Source organism: Rhinolophus sinicus, linkage group LG02 (genome assembly GCF_036562045.2).
Source record: "Rhinolophus sinicus isolate RSC01 linkage group LG02, ASM3656204v1, whole genome shotgun sequence".
In the NCBI taxonomy this organism is placed as follows: domain Eukaryota; kingdom Metazoa; phylum Chordata; class Mammalia; order Chiroptera; family Rhinolophidae; genus Rhinolophus; species Rhinolophus sinicus.
In genome coordinates this window covers 39,862,411-39,882,462 of record NC_133752.1, presented here as the reverse complement: position 1 = coordinate 39,882,462, position 20,052 = coordinate 39,862,411, and the positions used below count along the sequence as shown (strand labels likewise).

The 20,052-nt window shown below is 36.4% G+C and overlaps 1 protein-coding gene across 7 annotated transcripts in view; it reads left to right on the top strand.

Annotated features, from left to right (window-relative positions):
- BMPR1B (bone morphogenetic protein receptor type 1B) overlaps positions 1–20,052 on the top strand; it is a 368,302-nt gene that overhangs the window by 247,528 nt on the left and 100,722 nt on the right. Inside the window, exon 1 of one of the 7 annotated variants that reach the window (XM_019741155.2) lies at positions 19,782–19,875. The exons of the other annotated variants lie outside the window; for them this stretch is intronic. The gene's annotated coding sequence lies outside the window, so the exon portion shown is untranslated. Of the gene's footprint in view, positions 1–19,781; positions 19,876–20,052 lie in introns of those variants that run through there. 7 annotated transcript variants of the gene reach the window in all.

Sequence of the window (20,052 nt, the reverse complement as noted above, 5' to 3'; positions counted from 1 at the left end):
GAAAACTCAGTCTGTGATAGGACACAGTGGAATCCATAGACTGTAAAGGAGACTCTTAATACAAGGTTCTGCAAGATTTGTAGTAGTACCTTGGTCTAAAGTTTCTGCAGTGGAAATGGTGAGAAGTGGTTCAATTTGGGTTCAGTATATTTTGGATATAGTACTACCAGGTCTTGATATAATGGATTGAATATGAGAACTGAGAGAAAGAGAGGCATTAAACACCTAATGATTTGTAAACAGAATATAGTGTAGGGAGTAAAAATGCTAATGACTTGACTGGCTGTTCCTCATTCATTTATTCATTTTTGTGGAAGTGTGAAGTATCTTGATAGAATCAGCATTTTGCCCATGAATTGTTTCCAAGAAGTTGCTGCTTCAGTAGGTTCTAATACACTTAGTGAAAAGGAGCGAACGTGAATGGGATGGATTTCGGCTTCAGGTTTTAAATTTCATAGTGATTTTCAGAAATATCATCTTTGTTAGAAATCATTTTTTGAATATCTGTTGTGTAATTGTGACCAAAGTCTCAGTTCACCAGAATGTTTTTGTTAATATTTCTGTTTACCAGAGTTATCAAGAGAAAGTGAACCTTGCCCAAATATTTGTATTACGAATTTGAAAGACAATTCAGTCTTAACCTTAAGATAGTAAATATAATTGCTTAGGTTTTGTTGTAGCTAGCATAGATTTATGATTGCATTTTTATGTGTCACAAGTACACTTGACAATACATCAGGGCCCCTTGTATAATCAATCTGTACAGTATATCTTTGCTCATTTTATAGAACATAACTGTATGCTATAATTATAGGGGAGTTGATATTTGAATCTTTTAGTTTATCAAATTTTCATCATAGTATATATAGGATCTACTTGATTCTGTACTCTTAGGAATTAAACTGCAAATTATAACATTGGGAACAATCCTAATATTACAGAAAGGTGTAGACTTGAGAACACAGTTGTAAAGCTGTACCTCTGTAAAGTTACAAATAACTTTCTGTTCATAAGGACTCTATCCACTTTAAGCATGATTTCTCACCATTTCTTACTGCAGGTACTTTACATCTTTTGTTCTCAGTATTGTTGCTAGTATTTTTCATTTCTCTGAATATATTTCTTTAATGTTCATATTTTTAGATAACATTAAAAGTTTTTCCCATCATGTCTTTATTATTTTAGATAAAAATGAAAATTATCAGAATTATTCTGAATCTTATTTTTGTAAAATGTGGTGAACTGTGCTAATTATATATGTATTTTAAAAAGCCTGTGCTTTTTAAAAATGAAGGGCAGAATTTTCTTAACGAAATATTGAAATTATCCATCATCTAGGTTATTGCTTCTTTCTCTATGGTCAATTAAAAATGGCGTGGTGTTTTTTTAGCATCTGAAGAGCAACTAGATTTTTTGTAAAACATGATGTAAAGAAATACTTGTTTCTAAACCCAGAAGAACCTCTTTCCCATTGACTTATTTTTTCTTATATGTTTTACTTTATTAAAAAAATTAAATATGAAATTAGAAGTGGAAATAATAATTGATTCATAGATTAATTTCTTAGAGTCTGAAATGCTAAACCACTTATCTGATTAAAAATTGTGGATGAGAGAAAACCAAAATTTCTCCATTTCTCATGACCGAATCTTACACGCTTTTTCCTCAGTAGGTGATTCTGAGGGGAAATCCAGCTTGATTTATTATTCATCTTTTCTTTTGAACTGGATAATAAATGCTGAGCCATCATGTCAAGGCTGTTCTGAAGATGTCCAGAGTAACAGTAAACCCTTTGTGATGAAAATAGCACAAGGTAGCTGTTCTTTACCAAGTTAAAAATGGAAAACTTACGTATTATCTATATTCCAATGGGCTTTGCATATCAGCAGTCTTCGGCTTATTGAGTGTGAAAATCTGAGTTAAAATAGATTATCTTAAATAGAATATAAATATTTTCACCTTCAGCCTTGTACTTTAATCCCCAAACCACCCAGATAAGTAAATTGGTAGATGAGATGCCTGCTTTTATGCACATATATACATTGTCTGATATGTTCTATACTTTTTTATTAGGAATGCTAACAACTAATTGTCTTTTGTCGGGGTGTTATTTTTAAGTTCACAGTACTTTGTGTTATGTCAAAGATTGTCTTGCAGAGGTAAACTGTCCACAGTAAAAGAGCCACTAGAGCACACTATTATTCAAATGAATTAACTTAATGAAGATCATTTCTCCAGTGCAGAAGCAACAGGGAAGCAGAACCAGAAACATTTTCCCCAGGAGGTTTTATATAGGATGATTGGAGACATTCCTAAAGACAATGAGGCACTAGTATTTGCTTAAGAGAAAAGCTATTTCACTCTGAGGACTCATGCTGGAATTAACTGGTGTCATTTTGAAGGAGGGTTTTGCTAATTGGCATCTCTCAATTGTATATAATGCCAACACCTTTTTCTATTAATTATTTCCCATAAGCATAGCTCAGTAAAGCAGAACTCCCTGCAAATTTATAAACGTTTAAGAGGAACCGTTGCATTTTAATTAGTTTCCAAAGGTCCTATGTGAACTGTAACAGTTGGTTGGTATTATTTGTAAAATGTTTTGTTGTTTGACGTTGGAAGCATTATGTTCACGTATTGTGGTGATGGCCTGCTGAGTAATTGCAAGGTTCATTATACTACCAAGACTGTCAAGGAGCATTTGTGGATATTCATGTGCAGTGAACCCTTGAACTTGAACCGGTCATTCTTTTCTCCTATGGCTGGAATTGTGTTTTCTCTAAATGGCAGGAGAAATTCTAATTGTGAAACCAGAAAAAAGGCAGAGTCACCTAGGTTTAAAATGGTAAGTGGACTACTAAAAAATGTACCTGCAGTTTTTCCCCCTCTACTATAATGTTATCTGTACTCTTAAAGAATCTCTTTATAATTCTCAACTTTACATTTTTTAAAATATCCATTGTATGGTGGTAAAGGTGTGCTTCCAAAATGTTGTGTTTACATATAAAAGGATATTAGAAATCCATTATGTCCAATGTAGGAATTCCATTTATAGACCCAATATAAATTGGAAATGGTAATGTGAAATTTAAAAATATGATCTAAGCATTGCACATCAATTTGAAAACTTGAAAATATGGAAAAAAATTTAAAAGCAAAATTGAAGAAGTATGCATGTACATATTTATTAACTTGTAATTATGTATCAATGCTAAAGTATATATCACAATAATTAGAATAATCTCTTTATGAGTGTCCCTCCTCTATACTATTCAGTTCTTGAGAATGGAAGCATTTTTGTCCTTTATTTTGTTTATGTGATGTATCACATTGATGGATTTGCAAATGTTGAACCATCCTTGTGCCCCAGGGATGAACCCCACTTGGTCGTGATGAATAATCTTTTTAATGCAGTGTTGTATTAGATTTGCTAGAATTTTGTTTAGGATTTTTGCATCTGTATTCATCAGAGATATTGGTCTATAGTTTTCTTTTTTTGTGTTATCCTTACCAGGTTTTGGTATCAGGGTAATGTTGGCCTCATAAAATGAGTTAGGGAGTACTGTCTCTTCTTCAATTTTTTGGAAGAGTTTGAGCAGGATTGGTATTAGACCCTCTTTGAAAGTTTGGTAGAATTCACTAGTGAAGCCAGGACTTTTGCTTTTGGGAAGGTTTTAGATGACTGATTCAATTTCGTTACTGGTAATCGGTCTGTTTAGATTTTCCAGTTCTTCATGGTTCAGCCTAGAAAGGCTATATGTTTCTAAGAACTTGTCCATTTCTTCTAGGTTACTAAATTTGGTAGCATATAGTCCTTCATAGTATTCTTGAATGATTCTTTGTATTTCTGTCGTGTCAGTGATAACTTCCCCTTTTTCATTTCTAATTTTGTTAATTAGTGTCTTCTCTCTTTTTATCTTAGTGAGTCTAGCCAAGGATTTGTGAATTTTGTTAATTTTTTCAAAGAATCAGCTCTTTGTCAAATTAATTTTTTCTATTGTCATTTGTTCTCTATTTCATTTAGTTCTGTTCTGATTTTTGTTATTTCCTTTCTTCTGCTGACCTTGGGTTTCATTTGTTCTTCTTTTTCTAGTTCTTTAAGGTGTAACGTCAGGTTATTTATTTGGGATTTTTCTTGTTTCTTGAGACAGGCATGTAATGATATAAATTTCCCTCTTAAAACTGCTTTTGCTGCATCCCAAAAATTTTGGTAGGATGTATTTTCATTGTCATTTGTTTCTATGTATCTTTTGATCTCTCCTCTAATATCTTCTTTGACCCAGTCGTTCTTTAAAAGTATGTATTTGTGTTTTTTCCTGCCTTCTTTTTGCAGTTGATATCCAGTTTCAAAGCCTTGTGATCAGAGAATATGACTGGTATGATTTCAATCTTCTTAAATTTGCTGAGGCTGATTTTATGTCCCAATATATGGTCTATCCTTGAGCATGTTCCATGTACATTAGAAAAAAATGTATAGTCTGATGTTTTAGGATGAAGTGCTCTATATATGTCAATTATGTCCATTTCATCTAATGTGTCATTTAGGGCTGCTATTTCGTTATTTATTTTCTGTTTGGATGATCTATCCATAGCTGTCAATGATGTATTTAAGTCCCCTAGTATAATTGTGTTTTGGTCAATTTCTCTCTTTAGTTCTGCTGGTAGTTGCTTGGTATATTTCGGTGCTCCCTGATTGGGGGCATAAATATTGATGACTTATGTCTTCTTGTTGTATGGTCCCCTTTAACATTATGCAATGTCCATCTTTGTCTCATTACCTTTTTCACACTGAAGTCTGTTTCATCTGATATCATTATGGCTACACCTGATTTTCTCTGGGTACCATTTGCTTGGAGTGTCAATTTCCACCCTTTCACTTTGAGTCTATGCTTGTCCTTGTAGCTGAGATGTGTCTCTTGGAGACAGCATATGGTTGGGTTTAGTTTGATCCAATTTGCTACTCTGTGCCTTTTTATTGTTGAGTTCAGTCCATTTACATTTAGGGTGATTATTGATTTGTGAGGATTTCCTGTCATTCTATTTTTAGTTTTCTGGTAAGGCTGTGTCTCCATTGTTTCTTTGCCTTTTTGTTGTTGTTTATTATTTCTGTGTGGTGGTATTCTATGATGTTTCCCTCTGTTTCTTCTTTTATTACAGTATATATTTCAGTTCTGGATTTTTTTTGAGTGGTTACCCTTAAGTTTATGTAAAAGAAAGTTTGATATTTAGAGTTTTCCATTTTCTTCAGCACGCTTACTTTCTCCGTTCCCATATTCCGGTTCAGGCCTTTACTCTCCCCCTGTTTATGTTTTGGTTGCCACACATTGTCCCTGTTGATGGTGGTCGAATAGCCTCCTTTAGTATTTCTTGTAGTGCAGGTCGTGTATTAGAAAATTCCCTCAGCTTCTGTATGTCTGGAAAGGTCTTTATTCGTCCTTCATATCTAAAGGATATCTTTGCTGGATATATTATTCTTGGCTCATAATTTCTCTCTTTCAATAGTTTGAATATTTGGTTCCACTCCCTCCTGGCTTGTAGAGTTTCTGCTGAGAAATCTGATGATAATCTAATAGGCTTTCCTTTGTAGGTTACCGTCTTATTTTCCCTGGCAACCTTGAGGATTCTTTCTTTGTCGTTGATTTTAGACAGCCTCAATACAATGTGACTTGGAAAAGGCCTGTTGGGATTGAGGTAATTAGGTGTTCTATTTGCTTCTTGGATTCGAGGATCCAGTTCTTTCCACAAGTTTGGGAAGTTCTCTTCGACGATTTGTTTGAATATATTCTCTGTTTCCTTCTCTCTTTCTTCTCCTTCTGGAATGCCCTTTATTCTTATATTGCTCTTTCTGATGGAGTCAGAAAGTTCTTGTGGAGTTCTTTCATTTATTTTAAGTCTCAAGTCTCTTTCTTCTTCCATCTGTGTAATTTCCAGGTTTCTATCTTCAATGTCACTGATTCTTTTCCTCCATCTGGTCAACTCTACTACTTAAGCAGGCTATTTCATTCTTAATTTCTTCTATTGAGTTGTTAATCTCCAGAAATTCTATTTGGTTCTTTTTTAAAATTTCAATCTCTTTTGTAAAATGCTCATGTTGTTCTTTGATTGTGTTTCTGAGTTCATTAAACTGCCTTTCTGTGTTTTCTTGCATCTCGTTGAGTTTTTTTCAGAACTGCAATCTTGAATTCTCTGTCATTTAAGTCACATATTTCCATATCTTTAAGTTCCTTTTCTGGAGACTTTTCACTTTCTTTCTGAGCTATCTTGTTGCCTTGGTTATTCATGTGAATTACTGATTTATCATTTCTCTTTCTAGACATCTGCAGGAGTGGCTTCTGCAACAGGTTGATAGGAAGAGGTCTTTCTTTTGTTTTCCAGTACTTGTTGATAGAATGTTTTATTTTCTCTCCAACTGCAGCCTTTTTTTCTCTCACACACTGTAGTGCTATCTTTTCTCTGCACTATTTCAGGTTCTCACACAATGGGGGATTCCCTGGGAGACGGGCTTCTCCTCTTTTAACATTTCTCCTGGGTCACAGGGCACAGTGTCCGTGTGGGTGTGCAGAGAGCTTTTGAAATTCCAAAGCTCTTCCTGCACCAGATTCAGAGCCCATGTGTTTCAGCAGTTCTGTTTACTCCTGCAGGGATCCGCCCAGATAGGTGGGGCCAGGGGCAGGGTGAGTTCTGAGAGGTGGCCCAGAGCAATGGGGGTGACCACCACCACAGCCGGGCCTGCTTCCACAGCTCCCTTCCCTTTGCCGGAACTAGTTGGGCTGCAAATCTGTCTGTGGTCCACAGTTCTCAGAACAGCAAATATTCTGTTCTTTTGATCGGACACTGCTACTGTTCCGCTTCTAGCAACGGGCAGGTGGGGGCGGGGCAAGCTCTGGGAGGGTAGGGAAGGGGCGGCTAGTCTCAGTGCCTAAGGCTTCCATTCTCTGCTCAGCAGTGAGGGCTTAAATCACCATTTTCAGCCTTCTTCCCTCAGTCTTTTCTCCAAGGTCTCTGCTGTGAGCACTGGGTTCAACTGTGTTATATGCTGCCCCCTCAGCTCTGTGGGCCATAAACGGAGCCCTAGCAGTCCGAGTTCTTCCCTCTCCCGCAGCTGCGGTAGTTCTGGGATGCAGCGAGCTTGGAGCACTGAGCTAGGTCTGAGTCCTGCACCTGCGGCTCTGTCTCCGCACTTCTCCCTTCCCCCCTCCACCGCTTGTGCGATTCACCCACCTTTAGGTGAATTCAGTAGTGGGTCTCTTCGTCTTGCCTGTCTGCTGTGCAGGGAGTCCTTTGTGGAGTTATAGTTGTTGTGGGGACAGCGCCCCAGAGAGCAATTTCCAGGCTCTAGACCTCACGTGGAAAGGGGCTGGCTCGGGTAGTAGATGGCCATCAGCTGCGGCTAGTTGGCCCTCAGCTGTAACCCTTGAGCCATTGGCCACTAATATAACTGCTGCAGCTGCGCTGGGGAGGAGAGTCGTGTTCGTGGGTTGGCAGAAAAGCGGACAGCAGGTTGCACGTTGTGCAAATCCAGCCTCCAGTGAGACTATAGTGGTATGACTCCCCTACCTATGGCTCCGTGGGTGTTCCTTTTTGGCCTAGCCATATCCTGCATTTTTATGTGGGGAGTGGGAGCTTTGACCCAGCCTGACACCCCTCATGACAGTTGTTCAATTTGTTGTAAATTGCAGGGGAGATTTACAGAGGCTCACCTCACACCGCCATTTTGATGACTTGTGATTCAATTTTGAAGCATTTTTTAAATGATTTATATATCCTAGCTCACAGAGCTCAATGCATAGTGCATGTTCAATGGAATTTTGTTGAACTGAATGAAAGAGAGGTGAGAAAGAATATGGTATATTAGAGAGGATTGCAATTAGAAATGGAAAGTTACTACTGGAACAGGGAGAGCATGGAGATTGGTGATGAGAGATGAAATTAGAGAATTAGTCAAGGAAATTGCTGCTGTTCTCAGGTGCTTGGGTCATATACAGAGAATATTATGGAGCCACTGCAGCATTTTAAGTAGCTAATTACTCTGACAGCAATTTGGAGAATGGGAATGGGGTGGGAGTAAGAAACCGACTCTCTGATTCATCCAGTCTGGGGTATGGTATCCTGGAAGTCTGGGTTGAAAAAAGGGTTGTTATTATTATTTTTAAGAAAAACAAAAACAAAACCCTATTTTTAAAATTATGGTAAAATACACATCATAAAATTTACTACTTAATTATTTTTACATGTTACAGTTCACTAGTGCTAAGTCCTTGCACATTGTTGAGCAGCCAATCTCTAGAACTCTTTTCATCTTTGCAAAGTTGAAACTCTGTTTTAGTCTGCTCAGGCAGTTCTAACATAGTAAAATAGATTGTGTGACTTAAACAATGGACATTTATTTTTCAGTTTTGGACACTGGATCAAGTTGCCAGAAGATTTGGTTCCTGGTGAGGGCCCTCTTCCTTGTTGACTGCTGTCTTCTTGCTGTGTTTTTACATGGCATAGAGAGAGCAAGTTAACAGGGGAGCTAACTCAGGTCATTTTTCCTCTTCCTCTAAGGACACTAATCCCATCATGGAGGCCCCATCTTCATAATCTCATCTAAACCTAATTATATCCCAAAGGCCTTACCTCACAATACCACCACATGGGGGCTTATGGCTTCAACATATGATTATTATAACCATAGTAATCTTTTTGTAAGTGGCCTGTTTCACTTAGCATAATGTCTTTAAGGTTCATCAATTTAGCATGTTTCAGAATTTCCTTAAAATAACATTTCATTATATGTATATGCCACAATTTGTTTATCCATTCATCTATTGAAGGACACTTGAGTTGCTTCCCAACTTTTGGCTGTTGTGAATAATGTTGCTATGGACAGGGGTATATAGATATCTTTTCAAAACCCTGCTTTTACTTCCATTGGGTATATACCCGGAAGTAGAATTGCTGGATTGTTTGGTAATTCTATTTAAATTTTCAAGGAGTCAATACACTGTTTTCTATAGCAGCTTCACCGTTTTATATTCCTACCAACAGTGCTCAAGGATTCCAATTTCTCCACATTTTTTTCCAATGCTTGTTATTTTGTTTATTTCTCATTTTGATAGAAGCCATTTTATTGGGTATGAGGTAATATCTCATTGTGGTTTTGATCTGTAATTCCCTAATGATTAGTGATATTGAGCATCTTTTCATGTACTTGTTGGCCATTTATATATCTTTGTTTGGCAAGTCCTTCGCCCATTTAAAAAATTGGGTTGTTTGTTTCTGTTGTTGTTGAATTGTAGACATCCTTTATATATTGGATAATAACCCTTTATCAGATATGATTTGCATATCTTATTTGTGTGTTACCTATTCAAGTTGTTGACTATATCCTTTGATGCACAGAAGTTTTAAATTTTGATGTGGTCCAATTTATCTACTATTATTACTATTTTTGCCTGTGCCTTTGGTGTCATATTCAAGAAATCATTGCCAAATGCAATGACATGAAGCTTTTCATCTGTGTTTTCTTCTAAGAGTTTTATAGATTTAGGTCTTTAATCCATGTTGAGTTGTTTTTGCCTATGGTGTAAGATAAGGGTCTAATTTTCTTTTTTTGTATGTTTTCCATCCAGTTTTCTAGAAACACTGGTGAAAAGACTGTCCTTTGCCCATTGAATGGTCTTGGTACCCTTGCTAGTGCTCTGTATACGCATATGCTGGTGGAGTAAAGGAAAAACACAGGCCTTTATTGCATGGAAATGAGGGAATGATCTAAGAGACACTAGAGACTTTCTAGATAAGTTACTCATGATTGTAATTCCAAGAATGGAATGATGAAACTTTGTCAGATCAAGAATAAAGAAGGAGGGACTTAGAGCAGCTAGAAAGAATATACGTACAGTGTTTTGTCTGTTTTAGAAGGAAAGCTGAAATAGACAAGAGGACATGTTAAAAGCATGGACAGAGGTGAATGACAGGCGCCTTACCCTAATAGAATATAAACTGTAATGGGGAAGGCAACATGCATAAATAATTATAATATCGGGTAAGATAATAAAGTAAATGTCATAGAAATGATACTGATAAAGTGCAGGGAAGTGTAGAATTCTGCTGAGAGGACCAGTTGGGTTTTCGTGGATATGTCCATCAAAATTCCTTCATTGAAAGCAAAAAAGAAAAAAAAAAAGCAATCATTAATTTACACAGAAAACATTGGCGGTAGCCAGATAGCTCAGTTGGTTAGAGGGCGGTGCTCTTAACAACAAGGTTGTCGGTTCGATCCCCATATGGGCCACTGTGAGCTGTACCCTCCACAACTAGATTGAAACAACTACTTCACTAGGAGCTGATGGATCCTGGAAAAACACAAATAAATAAAGGTTTAAAGATATTTTTACACAGAAAACAAAGTTATTAAGAGGATATTTGCTAGTTCATAGACTCTCCAAGAGAATATACGAACCAGGTTTGGAACAGATCAGCCTAGAACAATACTTAAAATCACACCCCGCAATTTCTCCTGTGGTTGGTCAGGACACCATTGCAGCACAGCTTAGTGAAGACACTCCAACTTCTGCTGCTCACATCCTCCAGGCTAGATCTGGATACTGCCACCAGAACTGGTGCTGCTTCTGCCTTTGTAAAATGAATGTAGCTGCCACTGTTCCCACTGCCATTGTCCAGAATCAATGCCCTGAGGTTCTTTCTTAGCTTCTTGTAATGTCAGGGCACGTGCATTTGATTTTTCAGGGTTTTAGTCATGTACTCGTGTTCTAGCTACAGGAGAGGAAAAGAAAGTGAATATCTGACTTTTTTAGGTTCTGTTTTGGTGGAGTTCTGCTTCAGACACATGGAAAATGCACAATATATAGGAAGTGAGAAGGGCTTAATTCTAAGTGGCTGCAAAGTGTAGCTGAAAGAGGTAGAATTTGAAATGCTGTAGGAGACGTATTAATAGTAATATTTAGAATTGCGATGGTAGTTGAAAATGTGGGATGGCAGTTCAGAAAAAGATTTAGCCTGGTCATCAAAGTGATATTAGTTGGAGCCCTGACATTACAAGGGAACACATTTGAGAAAAGAGATCATTGGGAGAGAATCATGATTACCTGTGTTTATATGAACACAAGAGGAAGAAGCTTGAATGGATAGGTCTTCATCATGAAAAACAAAGGAAGAGCTTCTAGCAAGTGCCTAGGAAATTGAATTTATTCAGCTTAGTTTTAAATGAGTGAGGCTCTTAAGAAGGGAAGTGCTTGTGGTGTCCAGTTTTGCTTAAGCATAAAAGGATGAAGACTAAGAACAATTGATTGCATTTGTTCACCTTTGAGAGAAGAAATTCATTAGGATGGTGGGAATAGAGATCCAGTAGAGTCAAGTAGAGATTTAGGGCTGGGGTAGGTAAATTGGTAAATAAGCAGTGTGGGAGGCTTCACCCAGGTGAGATTTGAGCCAAAACTTGAAGGAGATGATGGAGGAATCTAAGTAGGTGTCTAAGGGAAGAAAGACTGTTTTAGGCAGAGTAGCAGCAGATCGAAAGCTCTGAGCTGGAGCATGCATGGTGTGTTTGAGGAACAGGACAAGGGAGAGGGAGAATAGTAGAAGAGCCCAACAAGATAATTGAAGGCCAGCTCTTCTAGGACCTTGTAAGCCATCATAAGGACTTCATACGGACATCATAAGCTTCTAATCTAGGATTGCCAGCTCTTTGGTATTTTCTGGAGCCCAACATGAAGTTAATCTATCGCTTTTTATACGATGCAGAAAAACTTCAAGTTTATTTTCTATAGGCTGTTTCTATTTGTAACAATTTCCGAAAAGAGATACTGTAAAAACCAACATAAAAAGATAATGTTATGTAATTGATGCAAAGTGAGGCAAGATTCTTTATAAAAGAGGCAGAAAGTAAACTATGGTGAATTATTTCTAGTTCTTTTGCCTGAATCCATAGAGTGAAGTAAACATTTTGTCATTCAGTTGTCAGTTTCTGATTATACATATATCATTTTAGATACAGTTGACTTCTGGCTTGTAGAGAGATGAAAAGGTTTAGCATGCTATGAATCAGAACTGAAAATCATGGCATTATTATTTCTTTTATTTTCTTTGAAAATACTTTTTTTACATGCACATGGATTTTAAATGTCACTTTAAATTTAAAAAAAATTATTAACTTTGTAATCTTTGTATTTCTTCTAGCATCAATTTTTAAAAGACTACAAAGAAATGTGTGTATCATACACTGTAGCACTGTTGTAAAATATTGAAAATCATTTTTAAACAAGTGTTTCTAAAAGAGCAGCTACTTCTTCTGAACTTCCTTTTTCTGTTTTTTCTTTACATATATTTTAGTGGAGGTGCTAATGAGATATCTTGAGGATGTTGAAGTGCTTCCACTGTAAACTTTTGGGAGACCTGAGTGTCAAGTATGGTGACTGTTTCAATCAGATTGGTCATCTTAATGGGCCTTAAATCATGTGGATAAATATAAGTTTTACTCATTTTGGTTAAGGTTGAATTCGAGTGTTTCATTTGGCATAATCCTTAAGATAACTCATTGTTGGACAACATTTTTCACTTTTCAGTGGGGTAGTTGGTAGTAGCAGACACAACCACAGCAATTGCTGAGTAACCAAAATAAGAAATGTAGACCAAGGTGGTCAGAAAAAGGAATGCCTCTGTAACTAAGGCTTCTGTAGTAAACAAGAATCGTATTACACTTTTATTTGTTTGCATCAGTCAAATAATTCTCTAATAGTAGAGACTTATTTTTGTGTCTATGTTGCTGATTTTATCTGATGTGATCATCCTCTAAAGCTCATCTTCTTTACTTCCATAATTTAAGCATCTTACTTCTGTCATTTGAAATACATTTAGTATTCTCTGATTTTGTCATAATGCTCTTGGTAGAGCACAGAAAGACAAGGTTTCTCTAAGACTAAAGTCTGATTTCACTGTTTGTGACATTCTCTGATTGAATAATATACATGGGGGTTTCATTTCATTTCTTTATGTTTTACAAACTAGGTTCAACATTCAAACCAACCCTCAGTCTTGTGAAAATTCTCATTGTATGGAGCCTGCTAGAAAGGCTTTAATGAGATTATCAAAAACTGTTACTTCTCATTAAAAAAATTCAAAACACTAAGCAGCTGTGCTTTATATCTGGGGACAGGTGAAGGAAGATAAGGGAATTTTATTTATATATATTTGGGATACAGTATGTTTCAGGCATCCTTTTGGTATCAACCATCTGTCATTAGGAAAATATTTGAATACACACAGTTGACTTCTAGCTTGTAGAGAGATGAAAAGGTTTAGCATGCCATGAATCTGAACTGAAAATCATGGCATTATTATTTCTTTTATTTTCTTTGAAAATACTTTTTTACATGCACATAGATTTTAAATGTCACTTTAAATAAAAAAAAATATTAACTTTGTAATCTTTGTATTTCTTCTAGCATCAATTTTTAAACGACTACAAAGAAATGTGTGTATCATACACTGGTAGCACTATTGTTGACACTTTCTATGGAAAGGCTCGTATATGCTAAATAAAAACAAAACTTTTCTTTGATAGGAATGTCTTTTCTTTTACTTTAAGAAACTTTTTATCATGTAATTCCTTATGTACACATTAGGTATTTTCCAAAGAGTGGAAAATAGATTTTCTAGGAGCTGTCTTTATATGGTGTGTGAACTTAAGCATAGACTCTTCAAGTTTAAATAAGAGCTATACTTAACTCATTTTATATTTCATTTATATGTACACTAATGTGCACCTTCATTATTTCTAACATATATTCAGACAGAGATATGAGGAAACATGCAAAATAAAATAAAATGATATTGATATTATCATTTCTATTTAAATTTTTATTTTTAGTTTACTTATTTAATATTCAAGTTGGATTTGCATGAATTTCAAGTGGATTTGCATGGATTTAATGCACAATTGACTTTAGGATGAAAGTGATAGTAATCTTTATGGAATTGATTTATGAATGAAACTATGTTCACATTTTTATAATGGCTAGCATGGGATGCGAACTGGTACTAGAAGTTTTGATTTTCTGCTCAGGGATGCTTTAGCACGAATGTAATAAAAAGTTAATATCCTTTGAATACCTCTGGAATACAGCTTCAGGTACATCAAGTTAGTAGCTTCAGTGGTTCATGATTTTCATAGTGTATAACTAATTCTGAGGAGTCCAGGGCCAAAGTGTTAAAAATTATGGTACTAGGATATGTCTGTTGTTACATAGACAAACAACAAAAACTACTTCTTACTTACATAGAGCCTTGTAAGTGGGGCACAGTAGGTCTAGAACCGCCTTCTCACGGTGTGAAGACAGCAGCCTCTTTGTTAACACAAACTCAGACTCATCTGCTGAGGGGAGGACTGTATTACACAGTTTTGATGACTTCATTCGCCCACTTATTCTTTTTCCTAAGCCTGCAGAGTCGCCTCACTATACTTCCTAAAGCACAAGCCTACTCAAGGGGGTAAAAAACCTCTTTCCTCAATTCCAAGGTACCTCACTCATCTTAGTTGCTTCACTTGTAAAATGTGGTTGATAATACCTGCATTGAAGGGCTGTGGGGACTGCTTTAAATTAATGATATGTATCTGTTTTGATTATCATTTTTTATAAACAAATAATATACATGCTCAGGAGGAGACTTCCGTCTTCCATTGGGTCTGAAACCACTGACCTCTAATAAATGCTTTGCTGGGGTTTCCAGGGTGTCTGGTGTCCCCTTGCTCTGAATCAGCAGGTTTGGGAATTGGGGTATCTGACCCCTCTTTTGGTTCAGCCCTCAGAATTTCTGGCAGTCATGTTCCCTGAATGAACTTCACCAGCCCCCAAAGTCTCTGAGCCCTTCACCTACTGAATGGACTGTTTCTGCCCTGGGTATTTCTTGCAGAGCAAAATGTGGGTCCCTACTAGTCAGGTACTCAACCTCAACCAGTTCCAGGCCTCGTTTGGTGCAGGCACACTCGGTGTTCTCATCTGTAAGTGGGGAGGATATTACCCAGTGTACAGGGAGGCAGGATTAAAGGAGGTAATATGTGTTAGGTACAAAGCATAGTGCCTAGCACATAGCAAAAGCTCACCAAGTGGTATGTATCATCATCATCGTCATCATCATCCTATATTCTGTCTAAAAATAATTTGCCTTCCCTGGATTCCTTGCTTCCCAACTCCTGTTAGGACATCTACCTCTCTTTCAGTCTTAGTTTCTGGTCTGAGATAATCATATTGACCAGGTGATGAATTACTGTACATTGATTAATTTAAAAAATTATCTCACATTTTATGTATCACTTGATTCCCTATTACTAGGGTACAAGTTTGACCTTATTAGCCATTAGTTGAGTAACATTGAAAGCAGGTAATAAACTAAACAGAATATGCTCGTACAGTTTTTAGGGGTCCTGGGGCAATTTGGTTTGTTTTGTTTTGTCTTTGTCTTTGTTTTATCTATAGAGCTTATTTTAGCAGATTCACTGAGTTAATTTTCATTGGTAGTTTAATCATGTAAGTTGCCTTTAATTTTCTTCCTACTCTTTAATGTTAATTGCTTTTTGAGTCTAGTCTGCTTATCTTGTGTTCAGGCTGTGCATATCCTTGTTATATTTATGATCTTACATGAGCTTTTAAAAAGAACTCTGCAATCTCTAGGTAAGTGACATCGTCGTAGATTTAAGACATTCTATTATAAAATTCCATGAAGCATCTTGCTCTTAGGAGTTTGGTTGTGCTGATGATCAGATTATGCCCTCCAAGTACACAGTGTTACAGTGTTTTAGAAGAATATAGTTTGGGGCTTATTTGTTCTGTTTCAAAAGCCATATCAAATCCCTTTAATAAGTTGCGAGAATAGCAAAGATAAAAGACCAGCATTGAAAGCCTCTGAGTATATCAGAAGACATTGTCCTGTCTATTCCATAATTTTGGGGCTCTAAACTGTTAATAATGATAATATTTGTATTAGGTGAAAAATGGCTTATATTGTTGATTGGTGTTTAATTTATATTATAATATGTGCAGAGTATTGAATAACAAATGTACATCCTCCACTACTTTTATAAATTCCTCAAAAAAGATACCTTTGCTGTATGGTTGGTATAAAAAAATTACATTTTTAGTTTTTGAAATATATACCTAATGAACTATCGTTTCAGAAAAAAATCTTCTAAAGCCATTGAGACCTGATTTCTATTAAAAGTTTTGAGAACTTAAAGCTGGAGTGAAATCTGGTTGTCTCTATATTTGTGTGTGAACTTTTTTTGGTCACTAATGTTAACAATAGAGAATTTCTTTTTCAAACAGCACTCTTTTAATAACAATGGTCTCCCCAAATATACTAGGGCATAGCTTTAAACTTGATTAAGTCTGTCTTGGAATCCCTTCTTCCTCTCCCTGAGTAAATGGAAGAAAAGTTTGGCAGGCTCCATGCTGTGTCCTTGATTGATGCCCAGAACATCTGAAGGACTTTTGTGTCCTGCCTGCTCTCCATGAGTGCATAATGTGTGAATGCTTAAAGAAGGTCAGCCCTTATCACATGTAATCTAGGCCTGAAAGCAGATCAACAGTGACAGTCATATCCCGTCAGAAAGAACACAAATCATCCTCTCCATGCTTTAGACAAGTTGTGGGATATTTTCTCTCTCTTTTTACCCCTTCCCACTCATGGGGACCTTGGCAGAGCAATGAAAGCAGAGAGAAGACGTGCTCAGAATAATGTGTCACTCGTTGGAGGGAAGAAGGGATTATTTATTTGTAATGAAGTGATGGTCTTTCACTGTGCAGCTGAAGGGAGCTTTGGGTTGTTAATGACTAGTGATGTGGAATGCTGCAAATTAGAACGGGTGGGGAGGCAAGAGGCAGCCTGAAAGCGGGCCGAAGTTGTGGACTTTTATAAACTCTGAAGTTAGGAAAAACATTTCTGTTCACTTGAGTTCTATTGTACATCCCACCCCTATGGTGGAGTGCATTTTTATATCATTATGCAAGTGTATAGCTGAAAATCAGAATAACAAAATCAATTAGTGCAATTCTGAGTGCACTTTCATATTTTTGTCACAACCAGTATGAAAGTTTGAAAAATATTTTAGTGCAAAGCTCTGTGGGATGGTAGGGACCTAAAATGCTGTAGCTTCTAATAAGAAGAAGGAAATAGCTGTTGTTTTTATGTGCCTGTGTGTTTGAACAGAAGTTTAATTAAAAACTAGATGTTGTTCCAAATAATATTAGCAGGGATGTTCAAGAAAGGAAGACAATAACACTCACCTCATTGTTCTCATTAAGGATAATAAGGATATTGTTACATATTCTTAGGAAAAAAGGAAAATATTTTTCATCTTATCTCAAAAACTTTACTAGTTTCTTTGGAAATATAATCAGCTGCAAGAAGTAGTTACAGTCAGTTCACACAATAGAAAATAAACTGTACACATACCTCCCCTAGAAATGAAGGCATTGACTCCCATGACTGTAGGATAAAATCCGATCAAACCAAATTATGAGACTTAAGGCTCTGCCTAATTTCTCCCCGTCTACTTTCCAGCCTAATTTCGCTGCTCTCTAGGCATATCCACTCTCTCAGTCTCTCATGTTCTCTGCAAACACTGCTTTTTTTCTTACTCATAAATGTCTGTACTGTCTGTTCTCTTTGCTTAGGATTCCTTTGCCCTACCATTACCTGCTGAATTCCTACTTATCTTTGAAGACCTATTCATCTGCCTCTGCCCCACAAGTCCAGTCCCCATCTTTACTCTGAATTAATCTTTATCCACTGTACTTCCCATGTTCTTCAGTATGGCAGGCAGTTACTCTATTGCACTGTCATTATTTGATTGTATGTTTGTCTTCACCCTTTCCAGGGTAAGTTTGTCCTGAAGGCATGTACTTTTTAACATTCTCATATCCCATTCACTAGGCACAATCTCTCAAATACAGTTTAAAAACTGTATAGATACATAAATAAAGGAGATTTGGGGGGTGTCTAAGTGAAAAGAAGTCACAAATCAAAATTGCTACAAAGGTAGTAGCATAATTTAAAACTACTTTTGTGGACTTCTGCTTCAATTACATGACTGTTTCATGGATTGAGTAAAACTAACTTGATTAAATAAATATTTGCCTTTGCAGAATTTTTGCCTTAGAATTTTTAAAATGATTTAACGTAAGACATATTTTGTATCCTTGTTCTAGTGATCACATTATTTATGACAGAAACAATTTGGCAAATGTTGCATTAAAGAACATTATTTTTAACAAGGGTTTTTGTTTTGTTTGTTTATTTTTTTTTGGTCAGGAGGTAGAGGAGTGATTGGTGAGAGTTGTCAGGAAATTGCTGACCATTTTTTTGATGCCCTTCTGTGTTCTGGGGACAGTATTCAGTAGTTTATACTAATTTACTTGTCTAATTCATGTAACAATCTTAAAATTTAGATAATGAGCAAACTATAGAACAGAGAGTTTAAATAATTCGCCCCAGGTTACACAGATAACACAAATAGGCTTTCTACTGCACAGCACAGACTCCATAAATCTTTAATCAGTGGGTCTGTGTAAGAATTCTACAAATGATACATAGCAATGCCGTATCCTACTCATATTGGTGGTACTATTTGTAGTCCTTTTCTCTTTCCTGGCCCTCTCTCATGTGTATATTTTCAAATTGAGACCTTTATTTTAATATACTCTCAGAGCTTTCTTTGAAGCCTCATTTGGTGTGTACTTTATGATGAGTGGACTAAATCATATGCAAATTGTGATTGTTTTGCTAAGCCAGGTTTCCAACCTAACCTATGAGTATAAGAGTTTCAATGCACCTTTCAAGCCTAGTTGTCTGGAAACTAATTACACATTTTATAGAACATCTCCTTCACTGTTGGCACCTAGCATATGTAAAACAATAAAGGTAAAATGGAGGGAATTAATAGATATACATCTTGAATTTCTTAGTATTATAAAGGAAAGAAAGAAATCTGTATCACCGAAACATGGTAACTGTTGTGACTAAGTGGAAACCTCTTCTCACACTTTAATTTTTGCTTCTCTTCAGAGACTCATCCTATGTGCTGAAATCCCAAACCATTTTGTTTATTCATCAAGCCAGTTGCTCAAAAACCTTTAGTTATTATATAATATATAGTCCAAACTTTGTAACACACATTCAGAGTCTCCTGTGCAGTCTGGTTCCACGCTGTCTAGCTTTCTCTCCAATCATTTACTAGTAGCTATCTCCTCCAGTAAGATTTTTCTTCTCATGCTATTACACAAATGAACTATTTCATCCTACCTCTAATCCTTGTTCTTCCCTTTCCATCTCCTCCAATGCTGTACATATAAGTTCAATTCATATTTCAGCATCCAGCTCTCCCTTCAAGTCTTGTGGCCCAGTCTAATTCACCCCTTAGTCTGAAGTTCCATCTTTATTCCATTTGAGGACACTTGGTCTTAAAATATCTTACATTTTTCACTTAGTTTTTAACAGAATTAGGATTCTAGGGAGAGAACAACGATTCTCTCTTTATGCTTTGAACCATTTATGGATGCCCATACTGGGGAAATGCGAGCAGTGGGAGCTGTCCCACATTTCAGCCATTCACTCCTCATCCCAAAGCTGAAGGCTGGGTTCCAAATTGGCAGTGGAACCACGTTGTGATGTGGCTCTGAGCCCAATGTAGAATGTTTGAACAAGAGACTCTATTGCTTGAATTTTTTCTGATTTTCCCACATGTTATCCCTCTGTTCCTACTCACTCTTATTCATATTAGTATGCCTCAATCTCCCTTCTTAGGTTAAAAAGATGTGGATAAATGATACTGAAAGATTACCTCATTCACCACCCCCAAATTCCATTTTTTTCTGACAAGTAAGTTGTATGGCTTCTGTGAAATACAAAATGTGTAGTTTCTTAAGTTTAGGATATTCCAGGATTTCCTTCATGGTTAAAAACAGCGTATTTCTGCTAAATTTCATCTCATGAAAGTGTGAGTTGTGTCTGCTAGATTGATAGTAGTGTTTCTAAAATTATGAAAAGCAATTGTTG